We start from the raw sequence: 22,641 nt of genomic DNA, 5'->3' as shown, positions 1-22,641 counted from the left end.
TGTGACCTCTGGCAAGATGGCCAGGAGCATGAAGATGTCCATATGTCACCTATCCGCTAGAGGCTGAGATGATGAAGAGAAGCGAGTCCCAGGGAAATGTAGCCAGGTCCAGATGATAACTCAGTATTGCAGGACTTGGAGTCACTACCTTCCTCTGCTTCCAGGGAAAAGGCTCTGTTTACTCCTGCATCCCTTGGTTGCCTGTTTAGAAGGTGACATTGGTATTGCCTGCTGCCAAATGTACGTGTAATTTCTTATAGATTGCTCTCCACTGCCGGGATGGATGGCTATGTGCTGCCGTGAGACACAGACTGATATTAGCAACAGAAGTATGGAATCTGAGAGCGAGCCCCTGTGCTAATATTAAAGGAAAAATGCAGCATGAGCGTATGCAACATACTTTATGAAATCTAGCAGACTGATGACATCTAGAACCATCTGAAAAATCAGACCTCCACTTATCCACCCTCTGCAGCACACAAAGTTAATCATGCCGTAATGCCGCTAAAATGAGGGGGTAAGTGATTTTAGAGACTTTATCCATCATCAGTTCAGGGCAGATACACCATTTGTGATTCCTACACTTAAAATCATATAACCATAGAATCATTGTACTGGGTTTGCATGGCAAGGTTCTGGTAGCAGTGTGGCTGCTGTGAGAAGCTGCTGGAAGCTTCCCCCATGTCCGACAGAGCCAGCGCCAGCCGGCTCCAAGATGGACCATCAGCAACGGTGGTAGCACCTCTGAGATAACGTATCTAAAAAAGAGGGAAAAAACCTGCGCAACAGCAATTGCGGCTGGGGAGAGCAGCGAGAATATGTGAGAGCAACAGCTCTGCAGGCACCAAAGGCCAGTGCGGGAGGAGGCAGGAGGGGCTCCAGGCGCCAGAGCAGAGATTCCCCGGCAGCCCGTGGTGAAGCCCACGGTGAGGCAGGCTGTGCCCCCAGCCCAGGGAGGTCCAGGGGGAGCAGATCCCCACCTGCAGCCCCGGGAGGGCCCCGGAGCAGGGGGATGCCCGAAGGAGGCTGTGAGCCGCGGGCAGCCCGCGCTGGAGCAGGGTTGTGGCAGGGCTTGTGTCCCCGCGGGGACCCCCGCTGGAGCCGGCTGTGCCGGAGGGACCCCCGCTGGAGCAGGGGCAGAGGGTGAGGACCCTGTCCCTGAGGAGGGGGGGAGCAGCAGAGACAGAGTGTGATGGACTGACCCCAGCCCCGTTCCCTGCACCCCTGCGCCGCTGGGGAGGAGGAGGGAGAGAAAACCGGGGGTGAAGTTAAGCCCAGGAAGAAGGGAGGGGTGGGAGGATGGTGTGTTTCAGGTCTGGGTTTATTTCTCATTATCCTACTCTGATTTGAATGGTAAAAATCTAAATTAACTTTTCCCCAAGTTGAGTCTGTTTTGCCGGTGACGGTAATTGCTGAGTGATCTCCCTGTCCTTGTCTCGACCCTCGAGCCTTTTCTTATGTTTTCTCTCCCCTGTCCAGCTGAGGGAGGGGAGTGATGGAGCAGCTTTGGGGGGACACCTGGCATCCAGCCATGGTCAACCTACTGCAAGCATTCAGGTTTGAAAAGACCTTTAAGATCATCAAGTCCAATCATTAACCCAGCACTGCCAAGCCCACCACTAAACCCTGTCCCTATGTGCCACATCTACATACCTTTTAAATACCTCTAGCAATGGGAATCCAATGCTTGATAACCTTTTGATGAAGAAACTTTTCCTAATATCCAATCTAAACCTTCCCTGGTGCAACTTGAGGCCGTTTCCTCTTGTTGTATTGCTTGTTACTTGGGAGAACGACCCCACGCCAGCCTCCTTTCAGGCAGTTGTAGAGAGCGATAAGGTCCCCCCTGAGTCTCCTTTTCTCCAGGCTGAACCCCCAAGCTCCCTCAGCTGCTCCTCATCAGCCTTGTGCTCTAACCCCTTCCCCATCTTAGTTGCACAGAGGGATGTGATCCTCAAAATCCGGTAGCTGGGACAAAGTGTTGGAGTCTCACTGCCAGTGCACTAGAACAGGGAAACACAATATACCTTGTAAAGTGTGCATGGGCAAGTGCTGCCAGAGAGTCTTGTCAGAAATTGCACAGGTTTTGTAGACAAATCAGGCAAGGATGAAGCTGAATTTAGGAAAACAATAGCTAAAAATATTTTCTGCTTTGCTATAAGCAACAAAAACCTTGGAAGTGAATTGGTTAGTCTGCAGGATCCTGCTGTTAAATATCAGCTTTCCCAGCTTCAATGGGAAATGCTTTGCCCCATGGTAACCGGGATACTGTAATATTGCCTTGCATTTTTGTCTTTTCTATGTCTGCGGAGCTGTTTCCTCCATTTTTTCAGTTACTGCTGTCATTTCTGGTGCCTTTTAATATGCCAAAGTAACTCCTAGCAGAAGCACCAGAGGCTGAGGGGAAATTGGGCTTTCTCTGCCTGAGCCTTTTTGTGCAGGGTTTTCTGTTTGCTGATTATTATCTGGAACAAGCAGAATTCTGACAAACGAGGGGGGGGAGAAAGGGCGCTCACATTGCTTGAGCCTTTGTACCTTCCCCAGGTTGTTTTCCTCTGCTTGCTGGGTTACAAAGATACAATCACGGTACTTTAATACTCTTGCTTAGGAGCGAGGGATTTCCAGCTCCCCAAGGTGGATTTCACTGAACAGCTCCAAGCCTGATGATGTGGGAAGGCAGAGGCTGCAGGACAGGCTGTGCTGTGCAGCTTTTCTTGCTTTTGATTAGAGCTCATCGCGTGTTGAGGATAACTTGCCGTAAGGGGTAACCAGCGCACGCTAAGGCAGTGCCAAACAGCCGATTGCTCTATTATAATAAGAAGACTTAAAACCTTCCTCCACAGTGGGTCACCCCGAGTGTGCTTTTATCCCAGCCCAGGTGTCCCGTGGCTGTTTGGGTACAAGGGCCATTGTTGTGGTTTAACCCCAGCTGGCAGCTAAGCCCTGCACAGCGCTCGCTCACTCCCCCCAGGTGGGATGGGGGAAGAGTCAGAAGACTAAGAGTGTGAAAACTCGTGGGTTAAGATGAAGACAGTTTAATAGGTAAAGCAAAAGCCACACACACAGCAAAGCAGGGAATTCATTCACCACTTCCCATGGGCGGGCAGGCGCTCAGCCATCGCCAGGACAGCAGGGCTCCAGCACGTGTAGCGGTTACTTGGGAAGACAAACATCATCACTCAGAATATCCCTCTCCTTCCTCCTTCTTCCCCAGCTTTACATGCTGAGCATGACACCATATGGTGTGGGACAGCCCTTGGGTCAGCTGTCCCGGCTGTGTCCCCTCCCGACCCCTTGTGCCCCCCCAGCCTCCTCGCTGCTGGGGGGGTGAGGAGCAGAGAAGCCCTTGGCGCTCTGTAAGCGCTGCCCAGCAGTAACGAAAACATCGGTGTGTTACCAGCGCTGCTTCCGCCTGACAGGCGGCTGCCAACTTTTGAAGGGCAGATCGCTGCTGTTTTCTCCCCCCGCATGCTTAGGCATCTCAGACACCACCAGCCACAAACAGGGAGCCTGGAGCCCCGTCCTTCCCCACTCTGCGCTTGCTCCAGTCTCTTGCTGTTTTCTTTTTCCTGCCCTGCATTGATACTTCCTTCACACTTCTTCTGGTCCTCGATCACCAGCAGCCAGGGCATTGCAGCTGTCTATATTTTAACTTAAAGTGAGTGGCATCTTTTCTCCTGGCAACAGGCTGCCTTGCTTTCTTCCCCTCTCCTTCGATAAAAAGTGACAAGTGCTCCTTCACAGAGCAGCACAATCAAAGGAGCCGCTCAAAGAGAGCTGACAGTAAGTTGTGTGCTGGCTGCAAGCTGTTTTACCGTGGGACCGCTTAAATAGAGTTCACATCCTTCCCATCTCTCTCCCTCATGTGACAATGCCTTGCACCCTTTCTGATGATATCAGAGATTATCTCATGGTGGCTTATCTGAATAATCAGCTCTGGGGTTTCTAAACTGTCTAGAGGGATTTTTTTGGCAGCTCTGCAAAGCTCTCCGAAATGTGGTACAATGCAGCTGAGAGCCGTGCCAGAGGGCTTCGCTCCTTGCTCTGCCGCTCAGCACCCTGCTAATGGCTAGGTCAGTATATAAGAGGCTTTTCTAAACATTTCAGGATGCACTGATGTGTCTTTAGCCCTGGTTCAGGCAATCACAGACACTCTTTGGATGCAGGATTGCATCTTACTGAGTGCCAGCACTGCCTAACAGCAAGGGAGCCTCTCGGCAATGCTGCAAATCAATAATGTCTGTAGTTTTTCTCCAAATTCCCTCGAGCCAAGGGTTTTACCTCTCCCCTGCCTTCATCTTCAGCAGTCTTCTTCAGTAGTAATGGGCATCTGTTACCCACTACCTCGGTGCCAAACATTTTCAAGTCTGTGTTGGAGGGATCTTGACTGAAACCGCTACTGTTACTGGTAGCAAGCCGACGATGAGCATCTGTGCTACCCAGCATAGCTCCAGTCTCAAAGGGAGTGTTTGTCAGGCTCCTTTTGGTTTGTAATGGCTGCTTTTACAGTACAGCAGTCAATTCAGCAGATAGCAGTGTAAGCACTGATGGTGGATACGGCTGCTCCCCTCTGCTCACCACCGTGGATATGCGGAGGGCAAAGTCAGCAGGATGGTAGCACAAGCTTTAAGTTAAACACATGCTTAAATTCCCTCTAGGGTAAGGTTGGGTTTTGTAACCCAGCCTTGCAATTAGGAAGGAAAATGCCTGCCATGGCCACGTGTGCTGGGACAAACCCATTGCTGCTGTGGCGATGCCGCCAGGAGGGCTCGGTGCTATTGCTGCCGCAGCTACGGAAAGGTGAAGAGTCCAGGGAGTGTTTTTTGCCTCAGGCTTAAATCTGAGTCTGCTTAAATGCCACTCCATTTAGTTCTGTTTGGACCAAGTGCATTTTAAGAAGAAGTTTAAGAAGAAGACTTTCAGAAAAAGTCACCAAGTCTTCCAGTCTGTCCTGCTTTGTATCACCAGTCATTTTATTTTGGCCCATTTTCCTAGAGATGACCCAGTAATGTGCACTGGACTCCAGCATATTTCCAGGAAGGCATCAGTCTCGATCTTCCTGTGTTTGGTGGGTTTTTTTCTTACTTTTATCTACAGTATGTTTCAGTGAGTTATCACCTTCGCTGTTAAATTATTTATTTTTTTCACTCCTCTAATTTAAATGAATGTCGCTTTAGCTAACAAATGTACCTTGGTAAAGAGCATTAAGAAGCTCAGATAACTACTTTGCAAAGATTCTCCTTCTGCTGCTGTGTTAATGAAACTGAAACACTCTTCCTTGCAGTGGTCTGTGTAAGATAGCTGGACTTTTTACATTTCATAATTAGTTTCTGGATGATTATCTATTAATATTTTCATGCTTGATTCCATGCCCACGTCTGCTTTTGGCCAAGGTCTCTTTTGGCCATCTTATTTTGCATATTTGGACTAAGCCGTTGAAGAAAATACTGCCTGTGCTGGAATCAGGGAGACTGCATTTGCTGAGCAGACTGGGGTAGCAATTTGGGAACTTCAATAATTAGTCATTTGTTTCTAGAATTCTGCTTTGGATGGCATGTAAATGTGAACTAACCTTTAGGAATCCTCTGCAGCTCTGACACCTAACATCAAACTTACACTTCGCAACAGGACAGGGAAGCTATAATTTATGAGCTAGTGAAGTATCTTTAATTAAACCAGTATTTTCTAAATTTTGACTTAATTTAATTTTAATCTAACAGAAAGAAGCAATCTGAGTCCAACCAAGGTTTTCCTTAAATACCATCCTTGTTATCTGGGAGGCTTTGAATCAAGTAAGATAGATGATTTTAATTTCCATGTTCTCAGTGTAACACTTGGGGTCAATGTTTGCATACTTATCATAGGCAGTTTACCATTGACAACCACTGTAATTGTTCAACTTTTCCTTGGTGAAGATCTGATTGACTATTATGCACTGTATTTATTATGTCTCACACTAAAATATAGATGATTGATTATTCCATTATTCTATTGACCAAGGCTGTAACAAGGTGTGACAAATATATGCCATTACAGTCCATAACCAACTGTGGAAGGTAGTGCAGTCAGGTAGGAGAATTCTAATGCGTGCGACTCTCTGGAAAGCTTTAGGAAACTTTCAGGACACTGTATTTAAAAGACTTTACCTGAATAAATGTTCTTCATTCCTGCTAGGTACTTTCTAAGGATAAAAAAAAAAGATAACAGCCCCCAATCTGAAAAGCTTAGAATATGATTGAGAGCCCACTGGATCCAAGGGAATTTCTTCCAGTGAGTTGCTGGGCTTTGGCAGGGTCCTGAGGGTAATCCCTCTGTTTACTTCACTGGGAGTTGTGTCAGCCCCTGGAAATATCACCATTTGTTAGCTGCATTAAGATGTGTGGGGAAAAAAGTGTCTTCTGTCACTGACGTAACACGTTAACGTGAATTATGTGCACATATAAAGGGGGCTTATAGTCGGAAAGAGAAAAACCCTGTATTTTAAAGCTCTTTATCTGCAGCTTGGTATTTGAAATACATAATTTAATTATCTTTGAACTCCTTTGTTCCTCCTTAAAATAAATCACGTTTAATTTTCCTTCTAAATATCATGCATTGATGGACACAGCACTGGGGATCATGGTAACAAAATGGTGTTGAACCAGCTACTGGAAATTAGGAGTAATAAACAATGCATTTGCTACCAGTCTGTCATATTAATTAGTCTTCAGAATGTGTCAGTGCTTTTCATTTGTATTTAACGTTGCCTGAGCTTACTGCCAATTAAATACAATGTTGTTATCAATTCAGCTCGCACGTGATTACATTGGATTAATGTGGTTATTTTCTTTGATCCACTATAATTAAAAATCACAGTTGTGATTTTAAACAAGTGTAAAAATATAATAAGTTTGCATTCACAGCTGCCTTTTTCTTCTAATTTACTTTAATAACATTTGCCTCTAATTAACAATTGTGGAAGTCCCGGGCCTCATTTAGCAGCTCAGAGGAGACAACAGCACTTTGCACGTGCCTGGGTGCTGTCCTCGCCCCCTGCCCAGCTGCAGTGGGCAACGTTTTCAAGCCAGGTCTATGGCAGTTCAGTCCCCAGATCCTCAAGGAGAACTCATCAGCCTCAAGCCAAAAGAAAATACCACCTTAAAACTCAATACTGTTTCCCATGAAGCCTGATGGCTGAGTCTAACTAGCGTCTGCACTGTGCTTAATTCCCAGGGAGGCTCGACCGCTGCGAGTGCTGCAGCAGGCTGTGCTGTGCAGCCGCCTTGTCCCCACAGGACCTGTCGCCCCAGCAGTTACACAGCCAAGAGGCACACGGAGACATTGGTTCGTGCAAAATGGGAGACCATGACATGCTGAGAAGACGCGAATGCCTACAGGCTGATCTACCCAGTTCTGGGTTTTTGGGCTTTGGCTTTCCACTGAGTCGGAGCTCTTGATTTTGAGACCTTCCACCCAGATGAGGTAAGGAACAGGCAAAATGCCACCGCCCAAACCAGAAGGATGTTGTTTCCCATTGCAGCCCACTTCTGTGCTGCTGACAGACAAGACCCAGACAGCAGAAAGGCTGGAGGAGGCTGCTCTTCTGCTGAAGCAGATAGAAGTAATTAGTCAAATCACTGCGGCGCAGAGAGGGATGCTGGCCCATCTTCTGTCAGGCAGCAAATGACTCATTGCATAACAACTTCAGTAAAGGAGTAATTTTTTTCTTTTTTTTCCTCTTCCACTTTCAGCAGGGAAACAGAGAGATGGATTTTTCAAGAGGCCACCAAGGCTTTTGTTTGGGAGCTTTGCCTCCCAGGTCGCCTAAAGCCACTGAGAAAGTTACCGCCTGAATAATTGTCATCAGCAGTCACTCTGGTAAGGATGGAGACCAGAGGCATTGCTCCCCTTCAAGAGGCATAGACATACTGAGCAGCTGGTGGGTGAGTTTATTCCCTGTGTGGACCCAGCACTGCTGGATCCTGCAGGAATAAGGCAGCCCTGGATGCTCACCACCTCCCACCACCCAACCCCTTGTATCCCCCTGTCCATGCCAGCCATGGGGGTAGTGCACAGCAAGGACATTGCCATGCAGCCCCCCGCAAGGCACTGCTGGCTGGAAGAGCATTTTCCCCACAAGCAGCAACAAACAGAAAAGCGCTCTCACACATTCTTCATCACTTCCAAGTGAATGATGAGCAGCAAGCACCATGTTTGCTGAAAGCTGACCGCTTCAGCGACCGCTTCAGCTGAGTTTTGCCCACTGCTGTGTTTCATCAGGGGCCACTGCAAAGGTCTTCTGTGCTACAAGAGGCAGAGTCTGCCTGTCCTGCTGCGTGCCCTTCCTTACCAGTTCAGAAAGCAGATGAATAATAACGAAGCAAAGAATTAAGCCTGAATGAGTAGAAGTTAGCGAAACAGGAGCCATGCCTTGCTGGCCCTTAGGTAAGTAATGTGCAGCGTTCTGCTGAGGCAGGGCTCTCTGTGCACATAATAAGTAATGTTCCAGTGAGATGAAACCTCAGGCTCCTGATTCAGCTGGTATTTCTGGCAAATTGTTGACCTATTGCAGTTTGTTCAGGATTTTTCTAGTCTTGGTAGAGTGGCTCTTAACAGTGACAGATATGTCTGGCTGTTTCTAACAAATATGCAGCTTTTGTGACTCTAAAAATTCTAATACCTTGAAGAACCCCAGATAATAATTGCTCCTGTACTCTGCAGTAGCACTCTGTGTTTATAAGCAAGGAAAAGAATTAATTAAATATTAATTAATAGGATTTAATATAGCTGGTGCTATCTTGTGTCATAGAATAACTCACAGGGACAATTTTAATTTCACCTGACGTACGTATATGGATGATTTCTCTCCCGGGCTGGAACCGGAGGACAGTGCAGCTGTGCTGCAGGCAGGGAGAAGGGCAGCCCGGCTAATGAAAGGTGGCTGTGGGGAAAGGGTTCAGTGGAGCCGTTTGCCACATGGAAAAGATGTAAAGAGGAAAGCAGGAAAATGGCCTGCCTTTCTGTTCACCTTGGGAAGGAACAAATGCAGAAACCATCTCCTTGCCTGGCTTTGATGCAGCAGGTTTGATGGAGAAAATCCTGCTCTTTTAGAGCCCTTTTCCCTGCTTTATGGTAGCACAAGCAAAATTTTAGCCCAATTTTGTATCTGTTAAAATTTAGAGGAATTTTTGGAGTTCCTGTGAAGCGAACAAAACATAAGGGCATTGCTTATGTCACTACAAAGAGATGTGTCAAATGGAGTGACAAAACCAAATGCTAGCTTGTGCTTCACCACCTATTAAGCCCAGCAAGAGGCTGTGATCAAACCCCTTCTCTGAGTGTTGCTAAAAGGCTTTTATTAGCGGAGCGATGCAGCCTGTGGGGACCTGTCATACTGATGTTTCCCTGACAGGGGTCAGAGATCAGACAAACTACTACAGCACTGTACATCCAAGTTGTCTCTCAACATCCTTTGGCCTCACGTTTCATGTCACATTAAGGCTTTTCTCCAAAGTACTTGTGTTTAAGGTGAATCTCAGGCTGACGCTTGCACAAGCTCGTAGATGTGCACCAGCAGCTGGTCGTTTGGTGATTTCAGGGGGCTTGCCATCGCAGCCCAGAGGTCAGGCAGTGCATGGCTCACCTTTGGCTGCCATGGGCTGGATCTCCATTGCAGCCCAGCCTGCATGGGTGAGGATGCTTGCAGACAGCTGAGGTCTTGGGAATTGCTAATGAAACCAACTGCTCTGCCAGCAAACTATCCCGGGTCCCCCACTGGCTGTGTAATTAAAATGGGGACTGTACGGGTGTGAAGTTAATGCTGTATACATAATGTATCTGTCCCAAGGTAAGCCTTCGCATCTGTTCTCTGTAAAACTGTAAGTGCAGGATATAATTAAGCGAGTGAGAAATAGTTTGAGCTGAACACAGCATTGTCCACCAGCAGCTCAAACCGCCTCTCCCTGAAGCAGTGCAGTGAGTCTAACCAGCCAGAGTTAGAGCTGGCATAAAACAAGGCTGGAGGCGCTGGCGGATAAGAACGTTTGTGGGTTTGGCTTTTTTTCCTTTCCCCCCTTTATTCTGTCATCGAGTACAAGGAGAAACTTCAGTCTGTAAATGCCACCGGATCTCCATTTCACACTGACATTCCCAGGGACAGCAGAACTGCTTGTAAAGTGTCTGTCACCCAACGAAAATTGGGGAAAAAAATATCTTCCAGGCTTCTGCACACCTTCATCTCTCCTAAATAAGCTGTCGCTTAACCCTTGCCTGCCCTCCTCCTCCTGCTTCTGCCGGAGCTGATGGTGAAATGCTTGATCTGCTGGGTGTGGGCAGTTCTTGGAGAGCTGCTCACGAGATAGAAAAGAGGGAGGGGAAAAAACTTTTCCTGGATTTTTAGGAACATGCCTGAAAATGCTTTTATGTTCGTGACCCAGAAAGGCTCACCCAAAAGATTTGCAACCACAGCCAAACACTGAACTGCCCATCCGGGCTTTTCCTCCCACCTCACCTGGTTTTTTAGTTAAATGTCAGTTTGCTTGTCAGCCCCCGGCTGTGGTTTTGATGTTATTTCCTCCCTTCTTTCAGCAGGATGTCTTTGCTGCAGAAGGACAGAAGTGCCGCGGCGTGACAGCTCCTCTTTCCCAGCCAGGGCTGCGCATGTGAGCAAGGGGCTCCGGCAGCGGCCGGGCGCACGAGGGATGGGCAGGCAGACATCAGACAGACAGGCATCACATCTCCTGGCCGGGCTGGTGCCAGGAAAGGAAAGGAGGTGTCAGGGCATCTGTCAGGCCCCAAAGCAGCAGTTGGCAGATTTAAAAGTGAAATGTGCAAACGGGGGATGTCCGCGCTCCAGTGGCCTCTCCAGGCACCAAGCAGGAGGATGCCGCACGCATCCAGGGCGCTGTGCTGGCCCCTCGGCTCCTGTTTGCTCACGGCTTCTCGTGAGTCAATGGTGTGCATGTTGTGTACGTATTGCAGGGGTTTTATCCAGTTACACCTGACTTCATTTACAAATACACACTTTTCATGTATAAAACTGTGCAGGGCTACAGGGCTCTCCTCCTCTTCTATATTACTTCTATGCCTCCTCTTCTATATTACTCCTCTTCTCCTACAATTTAGGTATAATCTTCGGTGATGGGCTGCTGATCTTCTACACTGTTTGTGCCAGCCCAGCCTCGGAGAGCCCCACCTGAGCAGCTTTTCCTTCTGGTGCTCCCGGAGATAAGTACAAGCTGCTCTGTCTGTCTGTGTATTTGTGTATAGGTATGTCCGTGCATACGCCTGTGTGTATATATATAGTGTTGTCTTGGATCATTAGAGGTTATTACCTAAATCTTTTCACATTTGTGTCTGCCAGGCAATAAGCAAGTATTATTAAAACAGGGCTGCTTAAATGAAAGCAGCTGGAGAATAGTTTTCATTACAAGGCTGCCAAATTATTTGAGCAATCTCCTCACCTTACCTCAGGCCTACCCAGGGGCTGCAACTCAAATGCCAGAAACTCATTTCTGTCGTTTTACTTTTATTTTTTCATTCATTCATATGCACAAGTTGAGATACATAAATATATATATATGTGTATTTGTATACATATGTAGACAGACACCAGTTATACCTATATATAAAGACCTTAAAGATCTTAAAAAATGTACATTCAAAATATATGTAGAATTATAACAGTATAAATGTACCCAATGAATAGCACGAAAATATAACATATTGTTTTCATATAATTGTGTATATTATATAATTATTATTAGTATATCATATAATTACCGTGATGATAAGTAGATATGTATATATAGTTAGATTTATTCATTATATCCATTCTATATTATATGCATATATGCATATTCATATAAACAAATATACACATATCTATATATAAAGTCCTTCTAAAGTACCTTCATATGGTTATATTTATATGAGGTCTATAATAAATATGTTAAATGTATATATAATATTATATGTGTATATGTATATATAGAAAGGTCTTATATATGTGGGTGTATATATGTGTAAATACATACGTCTGTATGTATATATATATATATAAAAATGTTTTTTAAAGGTCTTTATAGATACATACACAACCAGCATATATATATATGCATATAGAAATGCATATATACACATTTTATATATTAAAAACAGAATTTCTTTTTCAGCTCTATAAAGACCTTTATATACAACTACCTGAAATCTGTCTATGTGTACCTAGTTAACGCATGTATTTTGCTGGGAGGGCTGCGGCGCCGGTGCCTGGCACAGCTGTGCTCGGTGGTGGCCACATCACCTGCCCAAGAGGTCCGGGGGAAGCGGCCGGCCCCCCGTGGGCTCTGCAGCGCCGGTGCTGCTGCTGTTGCCCCCCCTGCCCAGCAAAGCACGGCAAAGTTGTCTGTAGCATCTCGCTTTCAGCTTGCACCAGAGTATTTGTATTTGTTTCCCTGTCCCTTCATGCTGCCCTGCAGGGAAAGGATGGGATCTCTATCTGCTTGCCCCCATCCCTGACCAACATTTCATCTGTGTTTAGACCTGATAAACACGAAGTGTGCAGAAGCCTGGCCCGTGGGAGATGTGCATGTGCACACAGGCACCTGGGGCTCACTGTCTTGCAACTGTTCATTTTCCTCTCCTGTTTTATTGACAGGCCTTGCCTCAACCTACCCCAAAAGTCACTGCAGAGAGTGGCTGAGGCCAGCATAGAGCCAGAGCCCTGCTCCAGGGCCAGCAGTGACAGTAGGTCTTAGGAGAGGAGACCACGGGTGGAAAGGGTTGCTTTTCTTCTCAGCTGCTGCATTTGACTGGAAACCTCTGTTCAGTGTTTTTAGTACAGGTACTTACTAATGGTTTGCTTATGATCTGCAGCCTGGTTTATGCCAGGAGAGGTCTGGGATTCCAGCGTTCCCTTCCCTTCTGGTTATGGGGCTCAGGGGGGCTTGTGAGCGCTGCTGGAGGAGGCTGAGGATGCGGGCGGTACCTGGAAAACTCAGTTTAGCTGGGGCACAAACATCTGTGCAGGCTTAAGGCGGTGCCGAGTTTCTGCCTTGCGTGCAGTTAGCTGAAGTTGTTGTGTTTGTTCGTGCTCCCTGGAAAGACTTTTAATATTTTTTTTCCCCCCCATTTTATTTTATATCCCTGGCTTGAAATTTATAAAGCGCTTGATCACCCAAGGAGCTGTGCCACTCTACCATCTGCATCGTTGCACAGCGAGCAGGCAGGGACAGGCCACCTGCTTCAGATCTGGAAAGTGCTTCTCAGTTTAAGGGGAAAAAAACTTTTAGGAAGGAGTTGGAGGCAGAATTGGATGAAAAAATGTCTTCTTAGAAAGACCAAGAATTAGCAGAATCTGAGTGGCGCGAAGACGGAAGCCCTTGTAACAAAGCAAGGTCAGGAAAGGAAGGGATGAAGGGAGACTTGCTTAGGCAGACCTACAAACGATTATTCAAATGCACAACTTCTACAACCACAGGGCAAGAGGAGACTGGAGCGCTGCTGGCTCCTAGCACAGGGCAGGAGTGTGGGGGCAAGCATCATGTTTTGTACTGTCTTCCTCAAAGCGGGAGCAATGCCTGGCTTTTGGTTGAGAAGGAAGATTTGGAGCATGGGCTTAAAGGCAACATGGCAAAGGGACTGAATGCAAAACAGGAGGTTAAGAAGGGTATGCAGAAACAAAATTCCAAATCCAACAGCCCACAGTGAGTTAGGTTTTATGACACTCAATTACCCAGTGGGAACTTGCAACAGGTTGGGTTTTTTAGGTATTTACATACTTTTTGGGTTTTTTTAGGCACCGAGGGAGCAGGCTTGGGTGCCCAACAGCAGAAAGTGGGCAGTCTCTGTCCTGAACTTTGGAAGGATCTGGCCCATGGACCCACAGGTGGGTGCTTAACAACTGTAACAGCTCAGGGGTGGGACTGTGTATATGGAGTGTGGCAAATGTAGTGCATCTATTTAAGAGGGGCTTGCTAAGTGTACAGGGTCCAATACTCAGAACTTGGAGACATTTTTCTGAGAGAAAGACCATTTACAGAGACAGGAAGGCAAATGGGATAAAATGCAACATGATTTACCAAGCAAGATTAACCTGAAATCCCTAACTGATCTCGCAGATAAAAGAAATCCAACGGTTCTCCTCCTCCAGGATTTCAGTGATCCCCTGCCTTCGTGCTCTGAATATCTAACAGTACAAGCCATGCTGGACAAGATGTGGATTAACTGAATACCTCAGAAATGGGCTGGGAACTGGCTAATAAGGCCAAGTAATGGTAAAAGGAGAAGTTTTTCAAGGACTGTCTGTCTTCCTTCAGCATGGGTGTTTGCTGATGGTACCTGGTGAGGACGGCACAAACTCACAAGGAGCTTCAGAACATTTTAGCGAAAGGACCTGGAAGACTGTGAGTACACAGGAGATTGCGACCAGCTGGCACAACATGGTCAAGGGCACCCTGCTGTCCCCCAAAGGCCCTGTGGCAAGAGGGAGCACGCTCAGCTTGACACATGTGGTGTGCTCTCCTGCAGCCGTGCACCAAGGCGCTGGCCTTCCTGGCAGCAGACGGAGCTACATTTTGGATGCCACTAGCTGCACAAAGCTGTGAGTAATGCTGGGGCTGTCCATTAGTGGACAACTATTGCCTGCGCAGGGTACACCCCGCTGTGGTGCATGGGCACCTGGTGCTCCAGAGCCTCCTGGGAAAACGCTGTATTTCAGCATATAGGAAGGTACATACAGGAGACTAAACTGGCTGATGGGAACATTGCTCTTGGGAAAAGCATGTGCTGCTCAGCCCCAGAACGTCTCTAGGGAAAAGCAGTGGTGCTGGTGGCATCACGCCTGGTTCAGCAACCCCCTTCTTCACAGCTACCAGGGAAACCCATCACAGCTGTGCTCTGGGTTTTCTGGCTATGCTTCTTCTTGCTGTCACCCATCTCTCTGCATGCCTGAGTTCTGACTAATGTAAATACCCTCCCCCTTCTTTAGCATAATGAATACTAATTCCTTAATATGTGTTATTTTCTACTGTATCTCTATTTCCCTTCTATCCGTCTTAAGAGTGCCAACAATTGCTATCACCGTTTGTCTGCTGTGTGTATATAATTAGAACAGTCGGCTCAGGTAATTACTTTTTGCTTCCTTCAGTTCCTTCCTCTGCTTTGTACTGGTTTGCCTTGTTGGGGTTTTTCTTCATTTCAGGCTCTTTGGAAGAAGTTTTCAAAGCAGGGTGCGTGGCTTTTTACTCTACCACCCATTGAATTGGAGGCCACCAGCTGCTAAAGCCTCTAAACCCTCTAAAACCTCAGAGCTTCCTAAAACCTCCTGAGCAGCCAGCTCTCTCTCATTCTCTATTTCTTATCCCTGAGGCTCTAAGTGGAACTTGGTAAATGGTGTTTCTGCAAGTGAATTGCCTGGTTGAGAAAACTGCCCAGCTGCTTTTATTCCCCCAGGGCTGCCAAGCACCCGGCACTGCTGGTGCTCAGCTCACCCCCAGTGTGCCCAGGGAAGGGACACACAGGAGATGGATCTGGCCAGCCCCTTGCCTTCTACCTACATGGAAACCAGTGGCTGTCAGTGGGCCATGAAACCTTCCTCGTTCCAGCAGCAGGGAAAGGAAAACTCCCAGCAGTTTGAGGGATTCATGCAGAGACACAAAGCAAACCCACATCGGAGACCTGGGAAATTCCTGCTCTCCTCCAGCGTGTCAGTTTGCCTTGAAAGATTTCCTTTCACAGGTAAGTATCTGTTTAATTACAGCTATCGCAAAGACAGTTAATAGCTGATGAACATGCCAGTATATTTAAATTGAATATATTGAGCACGCTGAACAAAACCGCAGCTCTTGACCTTTCTCGTAAGTGAAATGTTGGAGCAAGCTCCTCTACATTTGGAGCCCAGGGAGAGCGTGGAGGGGACCACCCACTGCTGTTAATGGGAGCCACCCATGTAAATCCCTTTCATGCCAGCTCAACAACAGGCTGCTTAATGTCCAATTATTTTCATTTCATAGAGTTATCGTTCCTGTTGGCAGGGGAAAAAGTGGGAGGAAGGGTCTGGCTAAAGCAGAGCGCTCCAGGTTGCAGCATCTCTGGCCACACCAGCCTCAGCCATCCTGCACTAACACTTTTGTTACCGCCCTGAAGGCTCGGGGTGATTTAATGCTGGTGGCTACAGTTTGTCATTGGGATGGGACAGATCTGTGAACTAACCACCCTCCCCTGCCCTTCAGGATCATGACAGGACAAAGCCAGATTTATTCTGGATGCTGGGAAATGCTGGCCCTTTACCGGTCCGGGTGCAGGCGCTGCAGGGATGTGCCACCCACCCCCCTCACCGTCCCCTCGCCCCAGCCAGCTTCTGTCTTTATTGATTTCTCCGGAACGTGAGCTTGTGATTAAAGTTTGCTTGTGCTTAGGTACTTTCCTGAATTGGTGCTTGGGTCCTTACTCCAGCAAAAACTCTCATTGATTTGTGCTGGAGCACAGGCTGAGTAAGCCCCCGGGGACTGGCTATATATTTGCAGCACGGTTCTTTTCAGACACATGACAATTTCAGGGCAATTTTGTAACATTAAAACAGCATTACCAGTGTGTCTTTAACTGGCCATAAATAGAAACCTTGACTTGTCTATAGTGGTTTGATATTCCAGGCTAGGCAGGAACATTCAGTCCTGGCTCACAATCTGTTTTATCACCAAAAAGAAATTTTGTAGGTTAGACAAGTCAAGAGCTTACTCTTGCAAAACTTCAGCCTGTGTCTGTGAGCTGCGGTGAGGCTGCATCAAATATTCAAGTGCAGGAAGGCCCTTTTTAAGGCTCATTAGAGATGGCAAAAAGATACAAAAAGACCAACACCATTTTACACTTGTAAAAATACCCCTAGTAGATTCATATTTTTTAATCTTCAGTACAAAAGCTCCGTAACTACAGCAAGGCATTAGTTTCCGATGACTAGCTACCTTTTTTTCTATAGCCTCTGGCATTAAAGCTCTCAGTGAAAAGACACTTTAGAGCTAGTTCAGGCAGTTCATTTTCTGTCAATCAAGTCTCAGGCTGGAAGTATAAAGGCAGTAACATGACAAGATTTCTATTTTAATATCTTTACTCTTGATAAGATAATCCTAGAGGAACGGTGGTGATCAAATATTTACAGGCAGTGCTCGCTGGCACAGTCTATTGTAAAATTAAATACACAAAATTATGTGGGGATAATGTTAATGTTGTGATATGAGGACAAAAGGCAGCACGCTTGAAATGAAGGTTGACTCTTCTTAATATATCCTCCTCTGTGGCAGGGACTGGCGCTGCCGGAGCGGAGAACAGAAGAGCAGCTTTCATTTCACATTTTCTGACCTTTCTCCACTTTCCAGTAGCTTGTTTGTTATTTAAACATATTTGCGTACTTAATGATCTTGATTTTTAAGTATGTATTTGTGTGTGCATATCCTGTGGGTCTCTCGGAAGCACTCGATGACTCACAAAAGCCTGGGAGGGAGCAGTATTTTGTACTGAGCTAACCCCTTGCCCCATCATGAGCCCAGGTTCGGTCCCAGCCCTGGTTTGAGCCCCCTGGGAACAGCCAGTGCTGCAAGAGGCCATGCAGAGTGGGGACTGCAGGCGGGGGGTACATGGGGGGGTCTTTGCCAACTCGCCGCATGGGTTGCAGCCAGGAGTTACCTCTGGGGAGCTCTGCCTATGCAGCCTGCAGCCATGCACGTGCCCCAGAGCAGACAGCAGTGCCCCGAGTTCCTGGTTTTACAGACCAGGAGACTCGCAGCAAATGCACTCATGGACAAACCTTTGCAAAAGTGCATATTTTTCTTTCTTCCCCTTTTCTCTGTGCATCCTTGCTGTGTGGAGGTGGGGACATGCAGCGACCTGAAGGTCCTGTCCCTGCCCAGGCTGTCCAGGAGGAGCTCTGGCAGCACTGCGATGCACCGGGGCCCCTCTGCCACCACTTTTTCATGCCGCTCTGCTGGGGCTTAGCCGGAGCCTGGGGAAAATGAAGCGCTGATTTAGGCTGAAAGGCCAGTGCTAGCTAATATGGGAAATTACTCCAGCAATCATCACTCTTCTCCTGTCACTATGGTGACAAAAGAAATGACAAAAGCCTGAGCAGAAAGAGATAGAGTGACACAAGTAAAAAGGGACAGAGCAAATGCTCGGCAGCTGTGGCCGGTTCGGGAGCAGAGCTGAGGAGGGAACACACGGTACTCAAAAACTGCGCCGGAGCCACCTCTCACTGAGGGATGCAGCTGTGTCCCACCTGTGCACGCAGGGCTGCAAACACCACAAGTACTAAGCCCTCATTATACCAAGTGCAACAGTCAATGCAGCTTCCACAGGCCTAAAAAAAATTAATCCTGGCTGTAAAAGGCTTTTATGCCACAGCTTTAATCCTTAATGCACTAACCATTGATTTTTGCACCTCCTCCCTCCACAGCACTTGTTATTTGCCACCTGCCATAAGGACAGGGTCTGCAACCAGCCCAGCCTCCTCCCTATGTTTCAGCTCTGAGCAACGCTAGAGGACACAGCGAGGATGTCTGCGCTTTCCAGCCAAAGCAATGATCACCCATGACCGAGAAACACATGTCCAAAAGGAAGGGGAAAGCCCAGGGGGACACACCTGGAGGCAACCCAGAACCAAGAGGAGCAGCTGAAGGCAGGCCAGTGACTCTTGCTGCTTGGCCCCTTGTCTCTGCAGCGCTGCTGGTCAGGTTTATCTCAAGGCCATTCCAGCACCTACCATCTCCCCATGAACAGACATGGTTGCCAGCTCCTAGACGCCTAAACAGCACATTTTAGCTGCTCAAGGAGAGGAATAACTTCACGAAACTCCAAATAAGTGGTAAGTGGCAGCAAAAAGTGCAGGTCCAAGGGCAACTTGCCCAGGAACCCAGCTGGAGAAGTGCCAGCGGGTTGGTGCCCATTCTGCAGCGAGACTCCTTACCCTGGGGGCCAGGAGGAGGTCACCAACAGATCAAACACAGCATCCAATTACTTTCCCACTTTAAGTTAAATTTTTATTTTCTTGGAGTCACTTTCAAAAAAACAGGGTTGGGAGGAAAAAGGGTGGAGTGCAGGGGAGAGCAGAAGAGGGTGCTTGAGGGAACAGTGGAGAAAATGTTCACCCTGACATGCCAAGCCAAAAGTACCCCCTGCCCCACCAAATCTTTTTTTTTTTTTTCCCCCCCTTTTGTCAAGAAGGAAAATTGTATTTTCCAGCCAGCTCTATTCATGAGTGATTGTGCAGAGCTCTGCTAATGGGCTATGCCAAGCTGTGGTCACCCTACAGAGCTATTGGCAGGAGAGGTGGCAAGTTGGAGAGGACTACAAGGGAACTCTGCATGATATTTTTTGATGAGCTGATTATTCAGAAATTTCACAAGAGCTGAAATACATCACTCTGTTCTGAAACTCACAGCCCTGCCAACACACAGGACAGCTTACATGAGCAGCAGCGTTTTCTCCTTCACAGTGCTGCTGGCCTGTGCATTAGCAACCAGATGCAGGAATCGGACAAGACTTTTCAGCAGCCATCGACAGCAGTGACAGCGAGAGATGGAAAGTGGGTAGAAGGACACAGAAAGCTGAGATAGAAATGATTTAGGTACTTTCACAGCTGTCACTATGTGAGTATTTGGGCTTGAAAGTTTTTCATTAGCTCCATGGGTACTAGGACATAATAATTTTTATTGCTTTACAGCTAGGATGTGAGATCACCCCCAGATCCCACATGTATTCAAGTATTCTTATTTCAGGGGTTGCTCAGTCCCCAGTCACATTTCAGGGTGCTATCACAAGCCAGGAGCTGACCTTGACTCTCCCCGTCGCAGCCAGGAGCCTCTGTCTTAGGCATTGTCCTGAGTCTGCAACCAAGTCAGGCTCCCACAGAGAATAAACAATCATTTTCCCCTCTCTGCACCACTAATTATAAACAAAACACGGTGTTAGTTGAGCACAGGATCAAATGAGAGCATGATACCTGGGGGGGTTGGGCGCGTGTGTACTGGAGTGGGTTAGAAGCAGCACGGAGCTGATTTTGGAAATACTGCACAAAGACTCCAAGGAGCTGATGGGGCATGTCCCCAGACCATTGATCTGTCAACACACAAGCCCCTTTGAGCTACCTGGAGTGGCACCGACTGTCCCCTGGAGGAGCAGAGGCTGAAGCAAGACTGGTGCTGGATGGCAATTAAAAAACACCCTCCTGCTGTACTCACCACCTTTGTTGTAAGCACTGTAGAATCCCTGCCTGCCTTAGTGCAAGCAGATTTGCTGTAGGTCAACTAGACTGTCTAAAGCTCTCTTTGTGCACCAAGAACCATAATTGTGGTCCAGGCGAGCATACTAGAAAGCCAAGTAGAGTCATCCAGAACTGGGTGCCTGCGACCTTGCACAGCATTGGCCCACGCTGCTGCCACGCCAAAGCCTTCAGGGACCATTCCTAATGGGTTTGCCCAGCCCTAAAAATGTACATGCATGAACCGATGGCTGCCAGGTAGCCTTCTCTCGGGACCGGGTACCCGGGCTGCCTGGCAGGGCAGGGACCGGGTGCACTGGCTGATTGTGTGCTCCCAATAACCCGGCCATTCTCCTACCCGCAGGACTAACCATGCCCAGGACAGCTCTTCTGCAATTTCTGTTTCAAGGCAGGCAGGGGAACAGGGCACGTGGAGCCACATCCTGCTCCCAGCCTGGTCCTACAAAAGTGAATGAAGAGCACTGTAGCGGAACCGCAGCTGGTTTACTAATGAAAATAGAGGCACACAGCCACAGGCACTGCACCCCCTTGGAGGAAATGCTCACTTCAGCAAAACAAACTTTTGGCAATGAAAAAAGTCTGGGAGTCTTGCTTCTGTATAAGAACAGGGAAGAAGAATCCGAGCCGTGTAACAGCAACCACAGTTAGCTCTGTCCTGTTACGAAGCCACCCCATTGGGACCACTCCACTTGCACCACATCCATCTAAGCCCCTGCATGTGCGATTTTTCTCCTGTTTTCTGCTTTTGGTGGAGGAGCTCAGCACTCTGAGGCATCCCCCAGCCCAAAGGCAAGCCCTGGGCCTGACCATAGCAAAGGCAATTATTTAAGGTTTTAAAGGACAAAGTTGGTTACAAAGACCATCAATGCCTTCAGCACAGCATATCCTCACATTTCCAGCAACTGCATCTTTGTATGCAGCACCCTGCCTGTGGAAAATTAAGTCTATAGGAAGCGTATTAATGATCCAGACACCATCCTCGAGACTCAAGTCTTATAAAAAGGGAGGGTTTACGCCACATACTGCTGCAGGATGTCATGTACTTCATGATCTGCCTTTTCTAATCTCGCCTTATCTCTCACCCCAATCCTTTCTCATGTCCCTCATCTATTGCAAATCCCCTTTTTAAGCTGGAGTGAAGCACATAAATATTTTCATGCTGCATAAATAGGTTGTTTTGTGCATAATGCCACAGGCGGCTTTTTTTTTTTTAAAAAAACAGGTCCTTTAGTGCTGTGATAACGGCCTCCTCATTTACACAAATGAAATCTTCCATACAGCTCAGCACTCATCTGCTCAGCAGCCCCCATGCAAAATGGTTGGCGCAGCGCCCACTCATCACAAGCCACAGAATTAATACAGAATATTCCATACTTAGTAGGAAGCCACTGAGCATCAGGTTTGGAAATACCTTGCACACGTAACGGATGCTCAGCTTCTCCTTGTAGCACTCTGCTGGCAGTGCCACTGTTGTCTTCTGCCTATGTGAAATCACAGCTACTTTAAATATTACAGTGCAAAAGCAGAACTGTTTGTGTCGGGCCCATTTGCCAGCATCTTTGCCCACCCTGCCTGCTCACCTTTCCTCCTCTGTCACTTCTTGCCCCCTGACCTTCATTTCCTGTTTATTCAGTCCTTGTTCAGGGTCCAGAAAGTGCAGACACCATCAAAATGGACTTCTCGTTTACTCTGCATCGAAAAAAAGATAGTGTTACAATCTCTACAGTTTTTAAAAGGGCTAATGGAAGACATCGGTGGCCACAGTGGGTCATGGTAAATCTTTGAAACAAACTGGCTTTTCAGGAGCAGTATTTTAACAGCACCACCATAAAATCTGGAATCAAACATCAGTGATTTTGTTTTAGTGTTTCTATTTATATTTGACCCGCACAAAGACTTCAGACCAAAGGACTGAATTCCTCTGCAGTATATAGCAGAGAAAGACTTAGGGAAAATTATGAGAGTTCATCCATTGCACATTTTCATACTTCTCAGGTCAGGCTGCAACCCTTTAGGACATACTATTGTGGAGCATTTTTATTTGTTCTGGTCAGTGACCACACTGTGCTGTCAGGCATGCAAAGCACTGCCAGGCTCTGGTTTGGACCTGACCCTGACCTCCTCACAAGCCTTCAAGCAGACTCTGCGCCCTACAGCTCCCCTCAGCACGGCTCTTACTGAAAGGCTTGGTTCAGGGGACACAGAAAGCTTCAGTTGTCACTTCCCTGCGATTCAAGAGCAAGATTACAGGTGCTCTTTTCATGCATATCTCGCGGTCTCGTTTCTTCTCTCCTCCATCTGTTGTTTGACTACTTTTCCCTTATTACACGTTAGCAATCAACAACTAACACGCGTGGTGGGTGTATTTCTGTGCAGGGCTCTGAGCGCAGCATCTC

At 47.3% G+C, this 22,641-nt stretch overlaps 1 long non-coding RNA gene across 1 annotated transcript; it reads left to right on the top strand.

The window, feature by feature from the left end:
• Window positions 1–1,833: 1,833 nt before the first annotated feature.
• LOC114013479 (uncharacterized) lies at window positions 1,834–21,453 on the top strand. The gene is made up of 7 exons (XR_003556481.2): window positions 1,834–7,461; window positions 7,731–7,857; window positions 8,260–10,946; window positions 11,104–13,864; window positions 14,295–14,381; window positions 15,430–15,714; window positions 18,422–21,453. It is a non-coding gene; the product is annotated as an uncharacterized LOC114013479 (long non-coding RNA).
• Window positions 21,454–22,641: the final 1,188 nt, after the last annotated feature.

Source organism: Falco peregrinus, chromosome 5 (assembly GCF_023634155.1).
Source record: "Falco peregrinus isolate bFalPer1 chromosome 5, bFalPer1.pri, whole genome shotgun sequence".
NCBI lineage: Eukaryota > Metazoa > Chordata > Aves > Falconiformes > Falconidae > Falco > Falco peregrinus.
This window is presented reverse-complemented; position numbering and strand designations above follow the sequence as displayed.